We start from the raw sequence: 24,567 nt of genomic DNA, 5'->3' as shown, positions 1-24,567 counted from the left end.
CCAGCTCTGAGGTTCTGGGCTCTGGCAGGACCTCGGGGGGTTCTGGCTTTGAGATCCCAGCACACACTATGAGCATGTTCAGTCCTCAGACTCATGGAGGAAGTGTCCCTGCTGCTGACCAAGGAAGTAGCCACCTCTGAGACCCTTAGGGGAACCCAAGGAGTGGGGGCAAACGTTCACTTCAGGCTAAGAGGCAATGGCATTCAGAAACCCAAAGATCCTAACAGCTGTGCTAAGAGCTCAGGTTTCGACTCCCCGACGTCTCTTCCAGGTGCTGGCCTCAGCAGGTGGCCTCAGGGGGAAGGTGTCTCCCCCACAGGGTTCCCAGGTCCCACCTTTAAAAGTCCCTGAGACGACTCCATCTTTCTGTGCGACTGCTTGGTATGTTTATGGTCATTAGGAACAGACATGTGACAGAGCTTCTGATGACTCACTTAAAAAAACAACGTAATGAAGGGACATTTCTTTTCTGTAAAAGAGGTTGGGATTTGGTCTTTCTCTGAGCCCTACTCTCAGCCTTCCCGTAAGCAGCCGCCATGTCTCAGCCACCCCTCAGCGTCGGCCTCTCCAGTTCCGCGATGCATGAGGCTGGGTCTCCCCTTGCTGCCTCCTCACCTGGCTGCACAGTCCAGGAGCAAACAGGAGAGTCCAGCTCTGCCCCGTGTCGTAATGTCTTTATTGATCTGGTCGCATAAATTATTTTTTTTAATTCACCAGAAATAAACTTTTAAAGGAATGAACCTGTGTGAAAGTCTCCTGGGAATGGAAGGAAGGTGGGGGAGAGAGGGGAGTCTGTGTCTTTTTTTTATGGGGGAGAAACTCCACTTCGAGTGCAATCCCATAGTTACCAGGTGTGTGTGTGTGTGTGTGTCCGCGTGTGTGTGTGCACGCACGCGCCAGAGGCAAAGCCACAGGACCATTGTCTATATAGCTTTGCTGACTCTGGAGAAAATTCAGAGAAATAGACCTTAAGTAGGAAGGTGCATTATTTTCCTCTGGAAGAAGCAGACCTCCTGGACGAGCAGCTTGGAGCTCCGTGACCATGACCGTGTTACCCAGCTGACCCTGACGGGCACCTGACCCACAGAGTTGAGCGTCGCTTCTGACAGCCGAGGCTGAAATGCAACCGGCAAGGACTGCACCACCTCCTCCTCTTGTGCGGAGGGAGTGTGGATTGGGAAGCCAGACTCCTCCACAAGAGGCTGATGTCAGAGAATCACCATGGCAACAGAGTGTCACTGGTAAGTCTCACAACTCAGAGGATCATTTCCCCTCCTACAGTGGTGCTAGAGGATCTCTAAGCAAACTGGTGATTCTTTCTATCTTTGACTTGACAGAAATGGGACTCGGACAGAGGACTGCCTGAGGCGTGGTCCAGGAGGGAGGGGAGCTAGCCTCCATGCGGCTCCCTGGCTGTGCTCCCTCCACAGAGGGGGGTGGAGGGGAGGTGGTCTGGCCGTGTGGCAGTTGGGCGCACCAAGAAGGCAGCAAGGCCCAGAAGTGCAGAAGAGGGATTGGAAGCCGGCTCTCGGAGTTCACATCCTCTGTGCAGCTAATGCAGGCTGACCCACAAAGACCTGAGTGCCCATCACCTACTTTGTACAGGATGTTGGGGACCTTGGAGAAGGTCACAGACCCTCGAGCCAGGGCTCTGAGCTAAGAGGGCCCTGGAGTTGGGAAAAGCCTCACAAAAAGAGCATTTGACCTGACTCCTAACGAACAGGAGTTTTCCCAGCAAAGAGGCAGAGGCGTGGTGGGGGGGTGGGGGGATAGCCCCATGCAGAGGCCTGATTATTGAAGGATGAATTGCTTAGGGGAACAAGGAGGAAGGCAGAGCTTGGAGCATGTGGTCCAGAGAGGAGGGCGGCCAGAAACACAGCACAAGGGACCCTGCATCAGGCTGGGGCACTTGGGTTGTTATCAGAGGAATCGCTCGGCAGGAAGATCAGAAGGGAGATGCTGACCTCTGAGAACTTGTGATTAAAGTGTGGAGATGTACTAACAGAGGTCAATGGCTCAGGAGTGAATCAGGACCCTGGCTACTGTGCCAGAAAGCTCGAGAGCAAGGAAAGAGGGTGTGAGCCAAGAGCCTCTCCAGGAGATGCCACAGCAGGAGGGACTTACTTACAGGGGAGCAGGTGGACAGGTCATCTCTAGATAGCTGATGCTTATTGTACACTTAGCACACGCCAGGAACGAACTTTATTACCCCCTGGAATCCCTACAACATCCACATTGAGCATGACACATACATACTCATTTATTATTTTAGAGATGACAGGGCTGAGGCACAGAGAGGTTAGGTCACTTAGCCAAGGCCACACAGCAGGCAGAACTGGGATCTCCCAACCACTGTGTTAGGATCACGCAGCCAGTAAGTGCCAAAGCATAGACACACTCATTTGTTTCCAAAGCTCATGCTTTTAACCAGTAGTCTTTGGAGAACCTGTCTGAGCCTGGAAGACTGGATAAAAATTAGGCAGAGGCAGGGGAAGGAACCTCAAGGGCAGAGGGAACCGCATATGCATGTGGCAGAGACTGGGACATGCTAGAGGGGCTGCCGGGCAACTGGGCAAATCCTCAAGTGTGTGGAGGCCAGGGACCACCCAGGGGTCACTGAGCGCCTAAGGAGCTTGTTCTTGAACACGCAGGTTACTGAGAGCCACCTCGGCTTTACACCCACCTGGTGTCTCCAAAATCCTGATCTGGGGTCTCTCTCTCTCTCTCTCTCTCTCTCTCTCTCTCTCTCTCTCTCCACAGCTCTCTAAGCCCCAGTGCTGGGCCGCCCCAGTGGCTCAGTCGGTGAAGCGTCCGGCTCTTGATCTTGGCTCAGGCCATGATCTCACAATTCAATCTCATGATTGAGCCCTGAGTAAGGCTCTGCATTGACAGCACGGAATCTGCTTGGGATTCTCTCTCCCTCTCTCTCTGCCCCTCCCCCACTCACTCTCTCTCAAATTTTAAAAAATCGTTTCAATAGGGGCACCTGGGTGCTCATTCGGTTAAGTGTCCAACTTTGGCTCAGGTCATGATCTCCAGCTCATGAGTTCGAGCCCCAAGTCGGGCTCTGTGCTGACAGCTCGGAGCCTGGAGCCTGCTTCCGATTCTGTGTCTCCTTCCCTCTCTTCCCCTCCCCTGCTCACACTCTGTCTCTCTCTCTCTCTCAAAAATAAACAAACATTAAAAATAAATAAAAATAGTTTAAATAAAGCTCCCGTGCTCAAGAGTGTCTATGGTGGAGACCAATGCAACTGAGGGTTTTCACTTGAACATTCTCTGCCATGAACAGGATGTGATTGTGGCAGTTTTGCTAACCAAACCTCCCGAATGTGAAGCCCGGCCCCGGGCCCTCTGTGCTGGCTGGCCTGGAAATGCGGACAGAAATGCCCTGTGGGGCCAACACCTGCAAGGGACAGTAGCAGGGCCCCAGCACTGGGGGCCACAGGAAGAGCTTCCTGTCTGCTTGGGCCTCTCTCCGCTTTGTGTCTTATTCTCAGAAAGAGAACTTCTATTAAGCCCAGAAAGCAAATACTGAAGATATGCTTTCTGTGCTCACCAGCGGGTGAACAGCCTGGGTGTCGGGGCCTCCAGAGTGAGAAGGGGTTCTGGCTGTGTCCTCAGCGCCCTGAGATGGCAGGACATTCAGAGGGACCAGGAAGGGAGAGGCGGATGGCCTCCGGGTGTGACGAAAAGTAGAAAGAGAATAAAGACACAGTCTTTCCCTCCACAGATGTCAGACCTTCCCGGAGAAGAGAGTCTCCTTCCAGGGAGGTGAGAACCACACACATTGCCGGCCCCTGGGCTGTAGGCCGGGAGGGCGCAGGCGCTGGGTCCTGGTGGGGACCCAAGCCGTTAGGCCTGAGCTCGCGGGAGTAGACAGAACACCGGGGGCCTAAACGTGCAGACGAGGGAAACCGGAGGAGAGTGTGGACCCTGAAGAGGCCTGACACTGGAGGGTAAGTAGAGGCAGAGCCCTCAATGTGGCAGGCTTCTGCCCCTCCCAGGCTGTTCCCAGGGTGCGGGGAGGAAGGCCCTCCTCGCCTTCGTGCCCTAGTCTGTCCTGCATCCTGTCCGGTTTTGACCCCAGGGGGCAGTGTGGTTCCGCGGGACACCGGCCGGGCATTCTTTGTTTTCCCTGAGGGAAAAGGGGCTTTCCTCAGGCAAATGCATTTAAGAAGCATCATATTAAACAAGTAAGCACCCTAAGGAGTCTCGGTGAGCTATCTTAGGGCTGTACGATACGCGGGTGCGTTGGCTAGCTCCAAAGGGGCCTGGGATCTACGGTGCTGCCCCAATTGCGTTTGGCCTCAAGGCATTTTTTTCTCATCGCAGTGTACTTGCAGGGACAAATGTTCGGTGCAGCATAGCTGGGGACGCCCTCCTCAAGGGTCCCTTGGGAATGACTGCCTCCTCTCCCCCGCTTGGCACACGTAGCGCAGCCTGTGTAACGTTACTAGGTAATATTTCGTCTGTGCAGCAACCTCATCTAGGTCATAGGCAGGGATCAAAACCGAGCTGTGGATATATGAGATATTTCATGAAGACCGATGACCCGGGTGATAAACTTGAGACCATGTCGTTTCCACCAGTGTTTACGACCTGGGGATCAGCTGTTTTGGCTACTCTGGCTGATCTGAAACACAAATAGGCCAAAAAAAAAAAAAAAGTTCCCAAACAGTTCCAATACATGACAGCCGCCCCCTTCCTTCCCCACTGTCTCACGTGGCCCCACCACACCACAGGGCAACGTGATCATTAAAACGGTTTCTCTGAAAATTGTTCTTCTAGGGTTCCCTTCCTAACACAGCTGCATGGAAACAGCTTGACCCTTAATATCCCGAACCCTCCTGGTAACACATTTAGCCATTGTTCGGCCAAATCCAGAGGACGGGCTCAGGCCAGAAGGGGGTTGTTAATGAAACATTGAAAGGACTTCAGATGCTGTGAGCTGATCCCTATAAAATGGCGCCCATGGCCCAAATCCCAGCGGAATGCAGAGGCCATCTGGAAGGAAGGGGCAAGGCTAGGGCTGGAAGGAGGGGGTTTCTTAAATTAACCTAGAGTTTTCTCCGGCAGCTCCATTGCCTCAAAAGGGCACCTGAAATTCAATTCCCCACTCCATCCTTCGTTCTGTTTTTTTTGTTGTTTTTGTTTTTGCCACAGAAGGCAGCACAGTGAAGTGAAAACACACACAGGGGCTCAGGACTATTGATAGACCCAGTTTGGAGCATATCATTTTGCTTCCAAGCCCACGGGGACATACATTGGATGGACATTGTGCTTTCATTCCCAGCATCCGCTTTCCCCTGATGGAGCTGCAGCAACATTTGGGGCCAGTTGACCCTAGTCAAGGTTGGGCATGACTGGTCCAGGGACACCACTCCCATGGTTGGTGATTGGTTCTGGAATGAGCGTACAACCTGATCTGGCCAATCAGCTGGGAGGAAGTGTCTGCTGAAGGCATTAGCCTCTCTCTCCCCCACATCCATAGTGAAAAAAGAAGCTGCTTCTGAGCATGGCTAAGGCAGCCTTAGGATGGAGCCCATCCCAAGGAGGCACAGAATGAAGACACAGAATCTGTGTCTCTGGCGACATTGTTGGTCAACTCGTCTAACTCTAATTCTTCCAGAATTCCCAGTCCCTAACCAGTTCATCCCTGCCATGTCGAAGCCACCTCAGTCAGATTTGCTGCCAGTGCACTGTGACTGACCCCGGCCAGCAATCATGGTGGAAAAGGCCGCAAGCATTTGGCCACGTATCAGGCGCTTGGCAAGCTTCTGCTTCCCCTTTCCCTCACACCTACGTAAAAGTAGCCTTGAAATGTGGCCAAAGAAAACCCCATTTCTTGCACTTTTAAGAATTAACTCAGGTGCTCTCCCACGGGCCTACCATAGTGCCAGACTCGTAGTGGGTCTTCAGTAAGTACGTGAATGATTCGTAACCCATGACACCACTCTTGGGTATAATGTCAGTAATGTCTGGATTTTGGCTCATGGCGGACGTGATGGGGGTGGAAAAGATAACAGACAAATTTGTTGCAGAAGTCAGTCCTGTTTCTAGACTCAGTGCCCNTCAGAGCCTGGAGCCTGTTTCGGATTCTGTGTCTCCCTCCCTCCCTTTCAGATAGACCTCTGCCCCTGGTGAGTTCAGAAGTCTGGCCAATCACCTAGGAAGCAAACCATCTGAGGAATGTCTGGTATGCAGGGTACGCAATATGGTGTAGATTTGTTTTTTCTGTTCATCACTTGGCAAGGAAATCCTTCACTATTTTGTCTGGAGGCATTAGTATGGAGCTGAGGACCCAGGGAGTAGGAAGTAGGGATGGAGTAGGACAGTTCTCTCTCTTCTCCTGCTCCCAGGACTGCGCGGTACCATCCTTAACCGGGCACCCCCCACCCACCCTCCAGGCGCCCCAGTAGAAGTCAGAGTGAAATAGAAGTAGCCGTGGCAGCAGGGGAAGACATTTCCTTGGGGAGGAGAGTAACTGAAAGCCACAGGGGAGAATAGGGCAGGGAGGAGGCTGAGTCATGAACAACACAGATGAGTGTACTTCACCATCAGTGTCTAGCTCCTTAGCTTTGTGCGGGGACCAAATCCAGCTGGGAGTCACGAGGCCTGGGTTCTAGTTCTGGCTGGGCGATCTTGGGCACATTTCTTGACTCCATGGCATGTCTTTTTCATGAGTTAACAGGCCGTCTATCTTCTGCCATGACTCCACCTGGGCCTGAATGATGGACATCCCTGATGTTTGACAGCTACCAATATTTTTAAGTATTATTTATATACTAGGAGCTCTTCTAGGTACTTCATAAGTACTGCCCTTTTCTTCACCAGAGCTCACACTCATTACATGCTTACAATATTCCAGTCACAGGTCTCAGAACTTTATTTCCCTTGCTTCGTTACAGCCTCACTACAAGCCTACAAAGTAAATACCAACCACATTCTACAGATGAGGAAATTGAGGCACAATAGCTTTCTCCAAGTTTATACAGCATAAAAAGAGTGAGGAGCCTGAAATTAAGTCCTCCATTAAGAGCAACCTCGGGCTGCACATAGCCCCAGTTCCAGGAAGAGCTTCAGCTGAAGCCACCCTCGGACCACCCTCGGATCAGCCAATCAAAAGAAATGTGTAACATTCCTGTGGTCTGAATCAGGGCTGGGAACTGCAGGTAGTTATTCTGTACAAACTAGCCAATCACTCACCGCTTGCCTGAACCCCACATGGGCCCTTTGAATTCACCTCATAATTGGTCATTTTCAAAGGATTCTCAAAGGTCATGATTGGGTCCTGCCAAAAGTAATGGATGCCTCACAGATACTGAATGGTCAAAATGTTACCATGGGTGCTGTACAATTATGACTGGTGCTTATGTGATGATGCTATACGTACTATGTGTGCACAGTAACACCCCCATCCTTTACCCCATAAGAACCCTGCTTGCTATTGTTCGGGGCTTCACTCTGCTGCCGCTGCGCAGGTTAACAGGTGAGCCCCTGCTCGAGCTTGTAATAAAAGACCCTATGTTCTTGCATCGGTGCCGGCTCCTTGGAGGTCTCAGGGGACTCGTGATTCGGGCATAACAAGAGCAGATTCAAGAAGTGAACCCAAGGCTACCTGGCTCAGAATTGTATCTTCAACTACTGTGCTCTACTGTTATTCATTATTCATTTTTCATTAAAAAAAAAGAAGTGGTATAATCTCTATCTTATGGACAATGAAACTGAGAGTGAGAGAAGTTACACAATTTCTCCACAGGCTTTAGAACCAAACCTAGATGTGTCGTTCAGTTTTTCCACCACTGTGGACCACCTCTCAACAGATCTACACAGAGAAAGATTCTTCTGACTCCCAGGGCAAGTGCAGCGGCTGGCTGGGTCTGATCTCAGAAGTCCCATTTGTAACCGTGAGGATGTCCAAATACGATGTGCAACAAAGTCAAATCCATGATTCCTACAAATAGTGAACATGTGTCAAAGATTGATTTAACGTATTAAAGAAGGAACCAGTAGAATGGCCAGATTCATCAAAAACATATATAGAAAACCATTAATCATCGCTGAAAGAGTGCTGGGATAAGATTGCTAAATTGCTTACAAGATTGATTACCCTGTAAGGCAACGAAAGTATAGCCTTTGGGTTGTAATCTATTCTACCAGACAAAGTCATGGCACCTCTAGAAGACAAGAACCACGTGCATGACTATCCGTCTTCTACAATTTCACATAATACAGTGTCCTATTTGCTAGTAAATAGAAAGAAGGTCAGAATAAAGGAATATATCCCCAGAGAGCTAGATAAGCCTCAAATAGCTCTGTTAGATCATACCCCATGCAGCCGTTCTTTTGCCTAACTCCTAAGTTTTGGATCCTTGATCTAAACACAGGACAGTGAGCTGATGACCGGCCGAAGCTGTTGTGGCGCGATGGCGTAAAGCATGGTGTTCAGGATTAGGAGACCACCAGGCTCAGATTATGGCCCCACCATTTTGTGTGCACGTGTAAACCTCTAAACTCCAAGCCATAGTTTCATCATCTAAAAAGATTTATTTTTAATGTTTTATTTATTTTTGAGAGAGAGAGAGACAGCATGAGCAGGGGAGGGTCAGAGAGAGAGGGAGACACAGAACTGGAAACAGTCTCCAGGCGCTGAGCTGGCGGTCAGCACAGAGCCCGACGCGGGCCTCAAACCCACGAACCGTGAGATCATGACCTGAGCCAAAGTCGGACACTTAACCGACTGAGCCACCCAGGCGCCCCAAAGATTCTTTTTTTAATTAGGATAACCATACTCTCTCTTCAACCTGTTGAAATTCTTCAACAGAATTTGGGGGAGGATCATGTAAGAGTGAATAATATAGCAGGACTGGGTCAGCTGGTGCTCTGGCTTCTGATTTAAGAGGAGCCAGCCACTGGCCACCACGGGAGGTCCTTGTTGGAGAACTTCGTACGTGGCAGATCAATTGCTATGTCCCTAGCTGTCTGCGATGCTCTGGCAGACACAGGTGCATCCAAATGAGTCTGTGCCACCCGCATGCGGAGCCAACAAAACATTGTGTAAGACTCCGGGGACCTGGGTCCTACGAAGGATTCAGAGCTGCTGTAAGAGGGCTTTTGACAACAAAGCTTTGGAGAGACATGATGACCCTGAGTCATTCCACCAACCATCCCAGGGTGAGCTCAGCACTAGACATATGTCACAGTCTTAACCGGGGTTTGGCAACCGCTTCCCCCAGATGGTAGGTATTTTAGGCTTGGCAGGCCACATACAGCCTCTGTGGCGTATTTTTGTTTTTATTTTTTGCTTTTGTCTTTTACAACCTTTTTCTTTTCTTTTACAACCTCTTTAAAATGTAAAAGCTATTCTCGATTTCCTGGCTGTACAGGCTGAATGTGGCCCACGGGTCAGAGATTACCGGCCCAGATGTGAGTGGCTATGGAGTCAAGTGGCCCTGAATCGTGCTTTCTTCATTTTCCGGCTGTGTGAGTTCAGCAAGCTTCCTTACCCCTCTGAGCCTCGGTGTCCTAACTGATTAAATTCTTTCATGAAATACCTGCTGCTCATCTACCACCTTGCCAAGCACAAAAGAGTGTTTATGAAGCTGAAATAAAATTTAAAGTTCCCGGTATGTGACATGAGGCACATCAGTTATTCGTTGAGCCCTAAAGCAGCTGGGGCTGCGCTGGGCAGAGGATCCCTAAAGAGGTCCATGCTCCATGACCACAAAAGTTCCATGGCAGGGGTCTGCCATCAGGCAGGCCTATGTGACACACCCCAGTGACTCGGTGAGTCTAACCTGCAGCCAAGGTCGCTAAGCCCCCAGAGGAGTGTCCCACTCCCCGTAGTCTGACAACTGTTCCTCGTGCAGATGGCACAATGCTTCTGGTGGCCTCATTGTCCCCTGTCCCTGTGCCAGCTCAGCCTGGCATCCTCCAAGCAAAGACGTTTCCCCAGCCCACTAAGGGTGAAGCCGGTGCCCCAGGCGCCATCTTGGAAGACTGTTGCATGTCAAAATCAGTAACGAGGGTTGCTCTGAGATCACAGATGACGGAACCGAGGTGGCGGCCAGCTCTGTCGTGACTACCGCAGGGAAGGAAACTAGCATTTTGAGGCAAGGCCTGATGCGGGCCTGTTGTCTGCCTTGTGCGTTGCGCCTGGCCCTGTTTCCAGACACAGATCTGAGGCTCAGAGAGGTCACCCAGAGGCTGCCTCAGGCCACAGGGTTCATCAACAATTTTGATGGAGAGAGAGAAGTACGGTGGGTCTCTGTGAGGCTGTGCTCTTACCTCACTTCCTTTCGTGGCATTTTCTTGGGGCCATAAGATCAGAACAGTGAAACATTTATGCTAATATTTCCAAGGGGATTTTTTTGTTTGTTTTTAATGACAAAGCCTGATGATTAACTCTTATTAAGACACAAATTCCTCTTCCCTTCATGGGAATTCAGACCTGGGGCTGTTCTGAGCTGGAGATACCCAGGTGGTCACTAATTCTCTGCTTTATCCTCCATTTGGTCCTGAAAAGACTGGATTTTAAAAAATCATTACATGATTTAACATCATTTAAAGGAAATTTCTGTGTGTGTGTGTGTGTGTGTGTGTGTGTGTGTCTATAGGTATGTATGTATGCATGTGTCAAGGTTTTTTGTTTGTTTTTTTAATTTTGAGAGAGACAGAGTGAGTGGAGGAGGGGCAGAGAGGGGGAGAGAGAATCCCAAGCAGGCTCTGCACTGTTAGTGCTGAGACCCACGCAGGGTTTGAACTCACGAACCGTGAGATCATGACTTGAGCTGAAATCAAGAGTCGGATGCTTAACCGACTGAGCCAGCCAGGTGCCCCTAGGGGTTTTTGTAAACAGGAGAATTCTTCTGCAAACAGAATAATGTAGTTTGCAACTACATTAGTAGTTATGTAGGTGTTTATGAAAGTTGACCAAATGGACCGGTAGAGGGGGCTTCAAAGGTGGCCCATAGCTCTGATGCCCTGTGAAATTTGGATCTTGGCATATTTGGTTTTCTTAATTATGTCTGTAACTTGGGCTACTGTTTCTTTAATGGCAGTTCCCAAATTCCCACAGATGGAGTTTGTACATGTGAAAATGGACTCTTCAGTACGTACCACAGATCTACTTGCAACTCTCAAAAACTCTGCAACAGGGGCTGTGCTGTCCCCATTTGGCAAGTAAAGAGACTGAAGCGGGCGCAAGCTAAGGGGTAGAAATGGCCCAGCTTTGTCTGACTCCAGGGCAAGTGCTCTTTCCAAGTCAAAGAGCATGAGATTTTTCCCATCACTGAAAAGCCAAGAAAGAGGAATTCGACCCTCCACCCCTGCATTCCCTCACCCCCACTGACTTCAGTAAGTCCAAATTCTAGACTGACGTGAGAACATTTTACACTAACCCTGTACTCCTTTTGTACTTTGAGAGAAGGAGCTGGGTCGAACACACAGAGAACACCAGCGTGGCCGGCTCCCCCCAAGTAAATGGAAGCCCTCGCTGGTCTGAGCCAGTCGGATTCTCACCAAAGCCCGGGAGGTGACGAAAAGGAGTGTGCGTGCTTTACACGTGTCCAGACTTCCCACTGAGCCCTGGCACTGTCTTCTGATGGCTGAGTCTCATGCTCCACTGCCTGCATTGCACAGTGAGCAGAAGGGACATGGATGTCCTTGCCTGTAAGGGACCCCTCATAATCACGATCTCCTGATCAGCAGATGCGCTCCCAAGACACAAAACCCCTCCCTGCCTCACCCACACCCTGTGAATCTGGAAGGATGTTTTTAATGAAATTTCATGGGGGCTCTGACCCGAACGCTTACGTTGGTCTGGGTTGGGTTTCTGTTGCCTCACCACCGAGTCCTGAGGAGTGAGGCTAGCATGGGGCTTACGGCACACAGTGCCTCGCCTTGTGAATGGCAAGCCTGCGATAGTTCTGTGTTTGTGCTTGTAAACACTGGCTTCGTCAGTCTCCCTGGGGTCCATGCAGTGCTTTGAGCATAGGGGTAGGTGGTTATGAAGGTTGACCAAACTGACCGGTAGACGGGGCTTCGAAGGTGGCCTGTAGCTCTGGTGCCCCGTGATATAACCGTGTCGTAGCACTTTAAATCCAGCTCATGGTGGGTGCCAGTGGGCCTGACAAACAGGCCACGGTGGTTTGAGGGACAGCAGTGACTACAGCAGCGAGGTGCATGCCACGTGCTTGGCACCAACCAAGCCAGGAATCAGGAAGTCTCTCAAGGTGAAGGAAGTTTGGTCGGGACCGAAAAAGTCATGAAAGACTTTCCAGGAGGGTTTACGTAGTTATTTAACAAATGCTTGCTGAAAAAGAGCAAACAAATACTGCGTTGCCAAGAGCAGCGACTCGGAGTCCAAGGACCTGTGTTCCTGACCTTGGCTCTGACACCCTTGCAGGGTCCTCTCTGAGGCTCAGCCCTCCCAGCTGTAAGACCAGGGATTTCGACCAGCTTGGCAGCTCTCACACTGAATTCTCTTGGAGTCCAAGGTTTTCAGGAGGCCCCACGGCCAGGGGGATGTGAAGGGGAAGCTAAAGGTCAGGACCCCACACCTGCTTCAGAAGCACGGCTTGCATCTGCTGTTTGTCCTGGGATTCCGTGCGTAATTCCACTTGGAAGAGGGTTCTGCCGCTTTGGGAGGGTTTAAACACCAAGCAGCCTCCAGGTCCCTGCAGCCCTGTCCACACGGGGAGATGTGTGCCAGGCACTGTATTCGCTGCTGAGCCACCACGCAGCTGGGGGCTCTGACCTGTGTTTGCAGGTCACAAACACACACAGGCAGAGTGGCAGAGGCCAGGGGATAGGTTCCATGGACACGGGGGGCCTGGGCCCTTCCTTCCTGGGAAGACCCCCCAGCCCACAGGCGCCTAAAACAGGGGGCATGTCCTCTGTGGGGCTCCAGGGCCCTGTGAAGGTGTAGCTGAGAGCCCGGAGCCAGGCCTCCTGACTTCAGGCTGGTCATGGGGCTTCCCTTCCCCTCTGTGGTTTGGCCAGCCTTCGAAGCCCCACTGAGCCTCATTCACGTGAGTCATGGGCTCCTTTTGAGAATGAAACAGACGGTGGACACAAGACTGGACACAAACACCGATGTCATTGTAAAAGGAAGTCAGCGTGGAAGAATTCATTTGAAGCCAACTGACTCCAGACTACGGATGTGCACTTCGGGGTCCAGCTGAGAGACGCCACCTGGTAAAGCAGTGGCCACAGGTGCGCCCCTATCTGACGTGCTAATTGTGTTATCTTTTCTTCCTTAGCAAGGGTGCCATGGCCGCTAGTGCCCCTGGCAAATTCTGATCACCCTAGCCATGCGTATAGCCCTCTCTGCGTGTATTTGGGGGTGGTGGCAACACGTTCCAACCCTTGTCTACCCCCTTAATAGTCTTTGTGGCTTGGTTTCCCCACTTGCAAAAGAGAAATAGTACTAGTACCTACATCTGGGGGTGTAAACGCACAAGTCCACATGAAAGGCCTAGAAGTTTATGTGGCCCATAGAAAGGGCTTGCTACGAGTTAACCGCGATTATACTCTTATGTAAAGTGCATGTGTCTGTCTACAGCAGTACATACAAGACTCAGAAACGTAGCTGCAATAAAAGAACAACAGCTCATGTTTTTTTTCCATGGCCACAGTGCACACTTTACATTTATTCACGTACACAACCCTCCTACAACCCTACGAAGTATAGCTCCCCATTCCCATGTTCCAAATGAGGAGACTGAGATTCAGTACGTCACCCAAAGGTACAGAGCTATGACGTGGCAGGCTCAGGATTTGAGTCCAGGTAGCTTGACTCTGCAACCTTTACTCTTTTTTTCTGATAATGACTTATTTATCAGAGTCTGGTAAATACTATGACTTCCTATGACCAGATAGGAACATCTGGTCGACCATCATTTCCTGCCTGTGCTGGCTCCATGTGTATGCAGATGCCTGGTACTCACATAACGAGATCATGACATAGCTGCATTTTTTCTTTATCACAAGCACCATTATGGGTTGAATTGTGTGCTCCCCCACCACCAACATTTCTATGTTAAAGTCCTAACCCCCAGTACCTCTGAATATGACTTTATTTGGAAATGGGATACTTAACAGAGGGAATCAAGTTAAAGTGAAGTCGTTCGCGAGAGCCCTAATCCAGGATGACTGGTGTTATGATTATAATGGGGAAATGTGGACACAGAGACACATGTAGAGGGAAGATGATGGGAGGAAGCACAGGGAGAAGATAGCCACCTCCAAGCGAAGGAGACGGGCCTTGCACAAATCCTTCCCTCATACCTCTACCCACACTTCGATCTTGGACTTCCGGCCTCCAGAACTATGAGAAAATACATTTCTTTGTTAAGTCACCCAATCTATGGTATTTTGTCATGACAGCCCTAGAAAGGTAACACAAGCATCCTGAATACTTCTTTGATCTCTGCTTGCTTTCTTACACCCTATCTCCCACCCCCTCTCCTTCCCCTACACCTGGATTCTGTTCCATTGGACCCAACTTGGTGCAGGGGCCCTGGAATTTTTTAATGGATCCAAATTATCTCTCATTTCTACCACGTTCTGCTGTGGGTGATGAGATCAGAAAGGCTTTCAGACGCTGCGAGGGAGTAGCTCAATGTGGTTCAGCTCTGATCCCTACCAAGGCCTCAACTTTCACGAAAGAAAGTCAAGGTTTTGGGGAAGCTGGTAGTGAAGTGTTCCCAGCTGGGGAATAATGGAAGAGAAGGGATGTCCACAAGCCACTGTCAGCATTTCAGAAACACCTAACAAACATCATAACTTTTATTCATAACAGAACCAAATTAAGTACCAGGCCAGCTGTCCAGGCTGCCAACCGGTGAAGGCACCAAAATATCACTGAACTAATAGAGAAAGATGGGATCACTTAACTCTAGTCTCCAAGTATGCCTCTCTGTTCAGCAGATGAAAGCTAAGTGGCACTTACAGCATCCCCTGGGAGCAATGACGATGGAAGATCTCTCTGTCGAGCCTCTTGGTTGCCCACATGAAGATCCTGCCTGTGCCCTCACAGGAAGCGCCAGCAGCCCTGAGCCCGGCCAGGAAGCAGGGCCCTGCAGGGCCTGTGTCAGTCAGCTGGACATGAGACACTGGTAATGCCTGTCACGGTGCCCATCTCTGGAATGCTGTCAGCCAAGTTTTAAGTCCTTTTAGATGCCTTCCAGGAAGTTATCAGCTCAGAACCTCAACAGAGACAACAGAAGAGAAAGCAACAACTATGAAGGTCAGTTTATAAAAAAAGAAAGAAAGAAAGAAAACATTTTAGGGGCCCCAGAGTGGCTCAGTCAGTTAAGTGCCCAACTTCGGCTCAGGTCATGAGCTCACAGTTCGTGAGTTCGAGCCCTGCATAGGGTTGTCTGCTGTTGGTGTAGAACCACTTTGGATCCTCTGTCCCTCTCTCTCTCTTCCCCTCCCCTGCTTATGTGCTCTCTCTCTCTCTCTCTCTCTCTCTCAAAAGATTAAGTAAGAAAAAGAGAGAGAAAATATTTAGAGCCACACTTTGTAACTTACAGCCATGTTAATACTTCTGTCCTTGGTGAGCATGTGAGGCTCAGGCCATCCACTTATGAATGACAGAAAACTAGGCTGGCCTGGTGGTCATTCATACAAGCAGTTTTATGCAACAGGAGAAAAGGAACCATTACCAAGGCCTCAGGCTAGGTAGTTCGAATCTTTCAACATGTGAAGGCTGGGGGTGGAGCTGGGAAGAAATGAATAATAGCACACAACCTCAATGGTGCAAAAGACGGAGCCCACTGAATGAATCAAGGAATGCGGACACAGGGTGAGGACGATGACCCAGGGGCAATACAGAGAAAGTCTCCTCTTCACCTGCTGTCATGCTAGGCCAGTGGTTCTCAAACTTTTAGTCTTGGGACCCCTTTACACTCTTAAAAATTCTTGATGCCCCCAGAGCTTTTGTATGGGTGGGTTCTATCTATTGGCATTTACCATTTTATAAATCAAAACTGAGAACAATTTAAAAACAAGAAAACCCAGCACACATTCTCCTGGCTGTTAGAGCCAGTAGCCTTTGGAAAACTCTACTGTACCCTTGTGAGGGTGAAAAAGGCAAATAACATCTTAGCATTTTCTTTTAAAAAAAATTTTTTTTAATGCTTATTTATTTTGAGGAGAGAGAGAGAGAACAAGCAGGGGAGGGGCAGAAGGAGAGGAAGAGAAAGAGGAAATCCCAAGCAGGCTCCACGCTGTCAATGCAGAGCCCGACATGAAACTCAATATGAACTGTGAGATCATGACCTGAGCCCAAATCAAGAGCTGGATGCTTAACCAAGTGAGCCACCCAGGTTTCCCTATTTTCTTTTTTAAAGTAAACTCTACACCCATCATGGGGCTCAAATTCAGTACCTCAAGATCAGGAGTCACATGTTCTTCTGACTGAGCCAGTCGGGTGCCCTGATAGCTCAGAATTTTCATGAAAATAGTTTTGACCTCAGAGCCCTCAAAGGGTTTGGGGGACTGTCTAAGGCCCCTGGACCATGCATTGAGAGCTCCTGAACTGGGCTGCTGTATTTTGATTAGTTCATTTAAATCTCTGAAATGTATAGGATTTTCCACATGAGGAAACTGAGGACTTGAAAGGTCTAACACTTGCCCTAGGCGACCACAGCTATCAAACAGCAGACCAGGCTTTAACCCTGCCCTCCCGGACTCCAGAGCAGGGCGTGACCCAGCCTGAGGAGGGGAGCATCTGGAGAGTCCTCAGGTGGTAATGAGGTGGGAAGAATGGACCCTCCCATCACAGAGCTGACTGGCCATGAGGAGGAGCGGGGATGTCCAGGCTGAACCCCACTTCATGTGCATGCAACGTGGGCACAAACCTCTGACCGTCTGGCCTGGGGAGGGAGACGGCTGGAGGTGGTGGGAGGAATGGGTGTGTGGAGACGGGGCTGCCAGGTCTGGCTTTGCCCTTCCATGGTGGGGGGTGGGCAAGGTGAGCCCTGGAGGGGCTGGGCGGGATGAGGCCTTTGGGCAAAATACTGCTGTGACTCCCTCCCCAGCCCTGAGCTCTTGTCCTGGATCCCAGCGGGAATCTCAGGGTCACCCTCTGCTGAGGGCGGAAGATGGTCTGCGCAGCCTGAGAGGAAATGAGCTCTGTTCTGGCCAACCCATACGGGTGAAGGATCAGCCCAGCGAATCTGGGGCCTCTTCCAGGACCATAATAGGTGATTTTGTTCCAAAGCCTGACATTGGGAGTATCACTGAAATCCACGGAGAGCAAGAGTTTTATATTAGACAGCATTCCAGAGCTACTGCCGGCCTTCCGCTGGGGAGCTCTGTTTCCAATCTCAGAGATGTCAAACAGTTTTAAAGGTGCAGGAGCTCAGTTTGACCCAGCGGTGCGGAGTGGGTGTGGCTAGAGCCAGCACCATCCCAGCCTGTGCTCGGGCAGGGCCCCGTGTCCCTGGCAGCCCCACCCCCATCTCCTCCTTCCCAGCTCCCACATGGGCTTGTGGGCTCGGGGCACATCCAGTCCTGAAATTCGGGGTGCCATTAGCTAGCCGTTCAGACCCTTCAAAGGAGGGGATGTCCACACCTCCAGGCTTGCCCGTGTTCCCTCACGCAGATACTTAGCTCCTGGCCGCACTGTCCGGGATCACAGGCCCCGCCAGGGCCCCCATGGCCCACATTTCCTGCCAGTCTGGCATAGTGTACATGCCACCTCCGAGCCAGGGGTGGCCACACTCAGTAAGCAAACATAACACTAACAATCGCTGGCATTGTGCTGTGCTTTACACTTCACACCTGACCACACACCTGTCTCCCCGAGTGTCAGGTTATAGCCCTGCCCTCCTCCTGAGAAGAGGAAGCTGAGGCTTGGTGGGTGAATGAGAGTATTCAAGGTCACCCCAGGGAAAGTGACACCTGGCCCCAGATTGCTCCATGTTGGCCCAGGGTTCTCTCTCCTGCACAGTGTGGTGATTTGGGGTGGGGGGGGGTGCTGGGAGCAGGAGAGGTACAGGGCATTGGAGCCCGCAGCTGTAGGGACCTGAAGGCCCCTTCCTCACCTTCGTTTGATCTCTGGTGGCCCATCTGCGTTGAGTCCTGAGAGAATCATTCTTTGAGGTCAGAAAGGTACCAGTTCCAAGCTGTAATCAGTTGAGCAGTCTGTTTGATTTGAATTCTCCCTCCTAAAGAGCCGCCCCCTGCCCCCCACTTAAGTGATTCTCCTGGGCCTTCTGCCCTCTGGTTTCTGGGAGTGAGGAGGCTGCCCTTGGTAATCTCTTGGTAAGAGCCTCAGTCAGCATGACTAGCCTTTGATATCCTTCCTGTGATGTGATCACGGCCACCCAGTGGGTTATTTAATAACGTGCCCTGTGGGAAGGAGACCTGTGACCTTCCAGCCACGGTGTGATAGCCCCTGCATCTTCCCAGGATCTGGTTACAGCCAGAAAGGGAGCTAACCTCATGATGCGGGCCCAAAGGGAATGTTCTCACTCGTGAAGCCACCTCTGAGAAATAGCTCTCTGCCCAGGCCAGGGATGGGAGAACTTTGGGGAGCCCTGTCAGGTGTAGTCCTGGATAACCTTTGGGGACCACTCTAATTGTGCAGCCTTGGGAGGCCAGCCTGGGACTATCCCACACCTTTGCACCGAATGGGCCCTTGAGCTGTTCGAAGGCAAGTAAGGCCCCGAGCAAGCCAGGCAGCCCCAGGCGCCAAGGACGCCTCCGGAGGAGGGGACCTATGTGTGATGCGACATCAACATCTCCGATGTTTACTCAGAGGGATCACAGGTAGGTATCAAGCTTACCTACAGCCTGGCTGAGGACCCTGGCCTCCATGTCAACCGTCAGTTGTCAGAAAAGTGTCACAGAGCAGCCAAGGGAAGCCTCGAAACAATATCATTGTCACTCCTCACTGAGCTTGCCGGCTTTCTCCAGCAGTTAAAGGATTCTGAGGTAGACTGAGGCATGGAAATGCACTCATGTGGGTGGGCACTCACATGAGCTTTTTGCCTCTAGGAAAGTATGTTCCACTCCACCCAGATGCTTCCTGGGTCCTGAGTTTCCAGGGAGGGGCTCCTGGAGCCGCTCTCTTGTGCTGGACGTAGAGCGGGTGGATGATTCCAACCTCCCGGCTGCCCTGCTAGGAAACATCTCTGAGAATCTAAGGAAAGACGTTGTGCCAAGCAAACCCTAACGTTTATTCTGGGAAAGCCAACCTTCCGCTTCTAAAGTGGCCCCTCTTCGTAGAATGATGTTCTTCGGCCCTTGGCTCCATGTGGGAGTGTGAGAAGACCACATTTGGCTTTCAGTCTTGGGTGCTTTTGTGCTGGGGTCAGCCATGGTGTAAACTGCTTCCTGGGTCACCACCCATGGATCAGTCATTGGTGGCCCACAGCCCTGAGGAGGGCAGAGGCAGGTAGGACAGCAAATGTGTAAACAAGCAGCTGCCTGAGAGTGTGATCCGTCCGCTGCTGGAGGCGAGGACAAGTGCTGAGAGAGTGGAGGTGGTCATGACTAATGCCTGTGGATGCAAAGGAGGCTCTGCGGACATAATGCCGTGTTAGTCTGCAGTAGGGTGCGGCCCAATTATGAGGCTGACGGTGTGCGTGGAGCAGTTAATGGGCGGGTGGGGGCTGAAAGTGAGGAGTGAAAGAGCTGACCCCAACGTGTTGGTGGCCCCTAACACTGGCCCCTGCCTCTACCTGCTCTGGAGAGAAGATATTTAGAATAGGCTTCTGCTAAAGGTATGGACTAGGGTCAGGGTCATTGGGTGCAAGGAACAGAAACTAGTAGGCTGACTTGAGCAAAAAAGATCTCCATAGAGAGACCTCTTGAGTGCTCACAGAATCATCTGGAAATCTGGAGAAACCAGGCTTAGAAAATAGACAGGAACCAAGAAAGGCAGGGCAGCAGCCAGCAGACGAAGGGCATGTCATGGAAACCCTACTGCCAGGAATGACCTCTCAACTGTCCCTGCATCTTGGCATCTTTCCTTCAAAGGTCTAAGTCCCAAATGGTGGAGACTCGGCTCCCATCTCCACATTCTGACTGCCAGGGGGAAGAGAGCAGGATCCTCTGGTTCCCAGAGTCTGGGGACAGGAGGCTCAGAGCCTCAAGGGACAGACATTAGCCATTCTGCCAGTCTTGGCTGGAGAGCTGCTTCCGGTGGGGAATGGGCAGGAGTTCTTCTAGGTGTTTTATCCCTGCTCCTAAGCTATGGAAAAGTTCAGCAATGTCCTGGGGGATCAGGACGAAGGAAAGGAAGAGGTTAATTTTCTGTTTTATATCTTTTTTAAAAAGGTTTTATTTTTGAGAGAGAAAGAGAGGGAGCAGGGGAGGAGCAGAGAGAGAGGGGCAGAGAGAGAATCCCAAGCTCTTGGCGCAGAGCCCGACTCGGGGCTCAAACTCATGAACCATGACCTGAGCAGAAATCCAGAGTTGAACATTCAACCAACGGAGGCCCCCAGGTGCTCCTAGTTTCTATCTTTTCTAATGTGACTACTTCATTTCTTTCTATGGCTTTTTGAAAAAAATATCGTGATCATCTGTAGACCTACAGAGTCCCCTGTGACTTACATGGAGTAGGGGAGAGGAATCCTAAAGAGAAAGCAATGAGGATATCTCTGTAAAATACTTGCAATGATCAGAGTATATTAAATGTCTACTGTATGTCAGCCTCTGGGTTAAGTACATTTGTTTATGTAGCAGGGAGAAATATTTATTTACAAAACTTGCCACACACTACTTGTAATAGCCTCAAACTTAAAACTACCCCCAATGTCCACCAACATTAGAATAAAAGAATTGTAGTATATCCGTATAGTGGAACACATTGCAGCAGCATTCGCAGGGGGTGGTCCACCCCTGTAGGAGCCTGAAATCCTTCCAGGAAATCAGCAAGGTCAAAACTATTTTCATAATAATCCTAAGACATTATTTCCCTTTATTGACATTTGCAGTGATGGCGCACAAGTGACGGTGGGTAAAACTGCAGGTGACTTAGCACACATGCAGTCAGTGACACTCAACTGGACTAGGCAGTCACTGTTTCCTCCTTATCATACGTTCTCAAAAGAAAAAAAAAGAGGCAGTTTTGCTTCAGACTATATCTTGATGAAACAGTAAAAACAAGGAAGTCTATTAAACCTAATCCCTGAGTGTAGGGCTCTAATATTCTGTGTCACAAGATAGGAAGCACACAGAAAGCACTTCTGCATGGTGAAACATGATGGTATAGAGAAAAACCATTCATGGGATTGTTTGAGATGCAAGCTAAACGAGCCACTTGCTCGTGTGTGATTCTTGGTGCACATGCGCCAGCGCCAGGAATGCGACTGCTGGGCCACAGCATTTGTGCATGTTCAACTCGATGAGAAAACACTGGACTGTTTTTCACAACATAAGGAATGTATACGAGATCTTGTGACTCCACAATCCAACACTTGGTATTGTCTGACTCTTATATTTGTTTTTTTGTTTTTAAATATTTTTATTTATTTATTTCTAGGAGAGAGAGAGACAGCGTGAGCAGCGGAGGGTCAGAGAGAGAGGGAGACACAGACTCTGAAACAGGCTGCAGGCTCTGAGCTGGCAGTCAGCACAGAGCCCGACGCGGGGCCCGAACCCACGAACCGCGAGATCATGACCCAGCGAAAGTCGGATGCTTAACCGACTAAGCCACCCAGGCGCCCCTCTTATATTTGTTTAATACTGTTTTATGTCTATTTATTTTTGAGAGAGGGGGAGAGCATGAGCAGGGGAGGGGCAGAGAGAGAGGGAGACAGAGTATCCGAAGCAGGCTCTGTGCTGACAGCAGATAGTCCAATGAAAGGCTTAAACTCATAGACCTTGAGATCATGACCTGAACTGAAGTCAGACGCCTAACTGACTGATCCACCAAGGTGCCCCTGACTTTTACATTTTTTGCCCAAATTAGTGGCTGTAAAATGGTATCTCATAGTGATATCTATTTGTGTTTTCATAATTGTTAATGAGGTTGGATGTGTCCATTGGCCATATATTTGGCCTTCCACTGCTAATTTTGAATCCACCTTGTCGGCCTATGTCACAGAAAATAAGAGCATGTATGGTACCAGCTAGGAGTGGGAGAGGTGGCTTAGTATTACCATATTTAATGTTATAAGATGCCATTAATTATAAGATGCATCATCAATTTCATATAGCTTTTTAGAAGAAAAGAACTATCAAAGCAAATTATACCATTTTTAAAAACTAATAACAATGTACATATTTATCAGCACAATCACACACCATCTTACTTTTTAATATCACCATCTGTAATCAGTCTTCGCATTCAGGGTCTCAAGATTCCTCCCAGTTGAGGCAAACACTGTAAAAGAAGTGTAGATGTATGGGAGCCCCTTCCCGTGAACAGACATCCTGAGCATACTTAATAAAGACAGTTAATATGCCAGATTTTATGTGCATTTCCTATTTGGTTAAACTCATGGTTTCATTTTCTCTGTAATTGAATTATATATCAATGAAAATTTGAAAGTCAGCCAGACACTTTGACAGATGGTTGTGTAACGTCTACTGACAATCTTCCACAAGGCACCAATTAGCCATAGCATCTTCTCATGGCACTTAGTTCCATGATCTGTGCGGAGACACTTGCTAAGTTTGCACAGTCCCTCAATGACAACCATGTCACAACTCATTCCTCTGCTCGCTACTAGCAAATTTTGGCTGACAGCAATGAAGATACAAGCCAATCCCAGAAGCATTCCAAAGGGAAAGTATGCATCTTGCTTTTCTTCTAATTATTTACTAATTAAATTGTAAATGTATGGATGGATGTGTGTGTGTGTATCTAAAATTTATTGAGTATCTAGTAAGCGATAAATCCCATGTCAGGCACTTTCCACTCATTATCTCTAACCAATCTCCATCGTAGTTTTGTGAGGTAAGGAATATTATCCTCATTTTAAAGAAAACTGAGATTCAGGGGGCCCTGGGGGCCCAGTCGGTTAAGCATCCGACTTCAGATCAGGTTATGATCTCACAATTTGTGAGTTTGAGCCCTGTGTTGGTCTCTGTGCTGATGACTCAGAACCTTGAGCCTGCCTCAGATTCTGTGTTGCCCTCTCTCTCTGCCCCTCCCCTGCTCACTCTCTTTCTCTGAAAAATAAATATTTTTTAAAAATTATTTAAAAAATAAAACTGAGATTCAAAGACACAAAAAAAAATTGATCAAGACTTCTAAGTAGTAGCATCAATATTCAAATCCAGCCCTCTCTGGCTTCAGAGCCCATCAACTTTCCATCATGCCATAAAAGGCACAAATGTTGAAGATGACGAGTCTCTTTTTTAGGTACTGAACTCCCTGAGCCACTGGGTAAGATCTCAGACAAATCATTGGCCTGCTCTTGCCTGTTACGTCTCTCAGGGTGGATGCCTGCCTTTATGAAGGTTACTGGCAGGGACAATAGAGAGATTTACTAGAGAGTTGAGCTATGTTAAAAATAACAACAAGGTATTTACTCCTAATCCTGTTAAGCTCCTCTGAGCTGTGTGCAAGCCGAGCAGGGGAGGGCATGTTCGTTGGCCCGCAGACTTGTGGGTCTAATGTTGCTGTTACGATCTCCCACATTTTCCCACCTCAGCCAGGGTTCCTCGTAACTGTTTCTAGTATGGTTAGTGCAAAACCATGATGAATCGGTTGTCAACAAAGAGGTTCAAGTGCGGCCCTGGCAATGTACTTCTTTTCCTTAGGCATCTTCCACGCAGAGGGAGAAGGTGCTCTAGCCAGGGGGTTCATACCCCTGGGGTATCAGAACCCAGGGGATTGTGTTTTTGCCGGTCTCCAATTTACATAAAAGTCCGATCTGGAGCTCCCACAGCTATGACATCTGGGGTGGGGGTGTGGAGGGGCTGTTCCCTGCCTTTACTCGGAATGACACTAAGCTATCTTGGGCAAGTAAAAGCTTATTTGGGCTTTCAGACCTTCCAAAGGGGCGCATTCATTCATCTCCCTCAAATGTGTGGCTTAGGGGGCGCCTGGGTGGCTTAGTCGGTTAAGCGTCCGACTTTCGCTTAGGTCATGATCTCGCGGTTCGTGGGTTCGGGCCCCGCGTCGGGCTCTGTGCTGACAGCCAGCTCAGAGCCTGGAGCCTGTTTCAGTCTGTGACCCCCTCTCTCTCTGACCCTGCTCACACTGTCTCTCTCTCTCTCTCTCTCTCTCCTAGAAATTTAAAAAAAAAAAAAAATGTGTGGCTTAGTCTGGACATTCACAAATTTTTCAACACCAAAAACCCATTTTATAATTTCTCCCCCATGGACCTCTTCTTTTGAAGGACTTTTGTCCACTAAGCTACATGTTGACTTTTAAAATCATCTATGGATTGGGTATGGTCAGCAGAAAAAGAGTATCACAGCCCAAAGCAAAAGAACTTGAGGGGTGCCTGGGTAGCTTAGTCGGTTAAGCGTCCGACTTTAGCTCAGGTCATGATCTCGCGGTTCGTGGGTTCGAGCCCCGCGTCGGGCTCTGTGCTGACTGCCAGCTCAGAGCCTGGAGCCTGTTTCAGAGTCTGTCACTCCCTCTCTTTCTGA

General features: G+C 49.6%; 1 long non-coding RNA gene across 1 annotated transcript; it reads left to right on the top strand.

Moving 5' to 3' along the window:
• Positions 1-1,011: 1,011 nt before the first annotated feature.
• Positions 1,012-7,609, top strand: LOC144218814 (uncharacterized). The gene is made up of 3 exons (XR_013331269.1): positions 1,012-1,241; positions 3,731-3,956; positions 6,909-7,609. It is a non-coding gene; the product is annotated as an uncharacterized LOC144218814 (long non-coding RNA).
• Positions 7,610-24,567: the final 16,958 nt, after the last annotated feature.

This window comes from Crocuta crocuta, unplaced genomic scaffold (assembly GCF_008692635.1).
Source record: "Crocuta crocuta isolate KB4526 unplaced genomic scaffold, BGI_CrCroc_1.0 scaffold130, whole genome shotgun sequence".
Lineage (NCBI taxonomy): Eukaryota > Metazoa > Chordata > Mammalia > Carnivora > Hyaenidae > Crocuta > Crocuta crocuta.
Note: the sequence above shows the minus strand (reverse complement) of the source record. Positions and strands in the feature narration are given on the sequence as shown.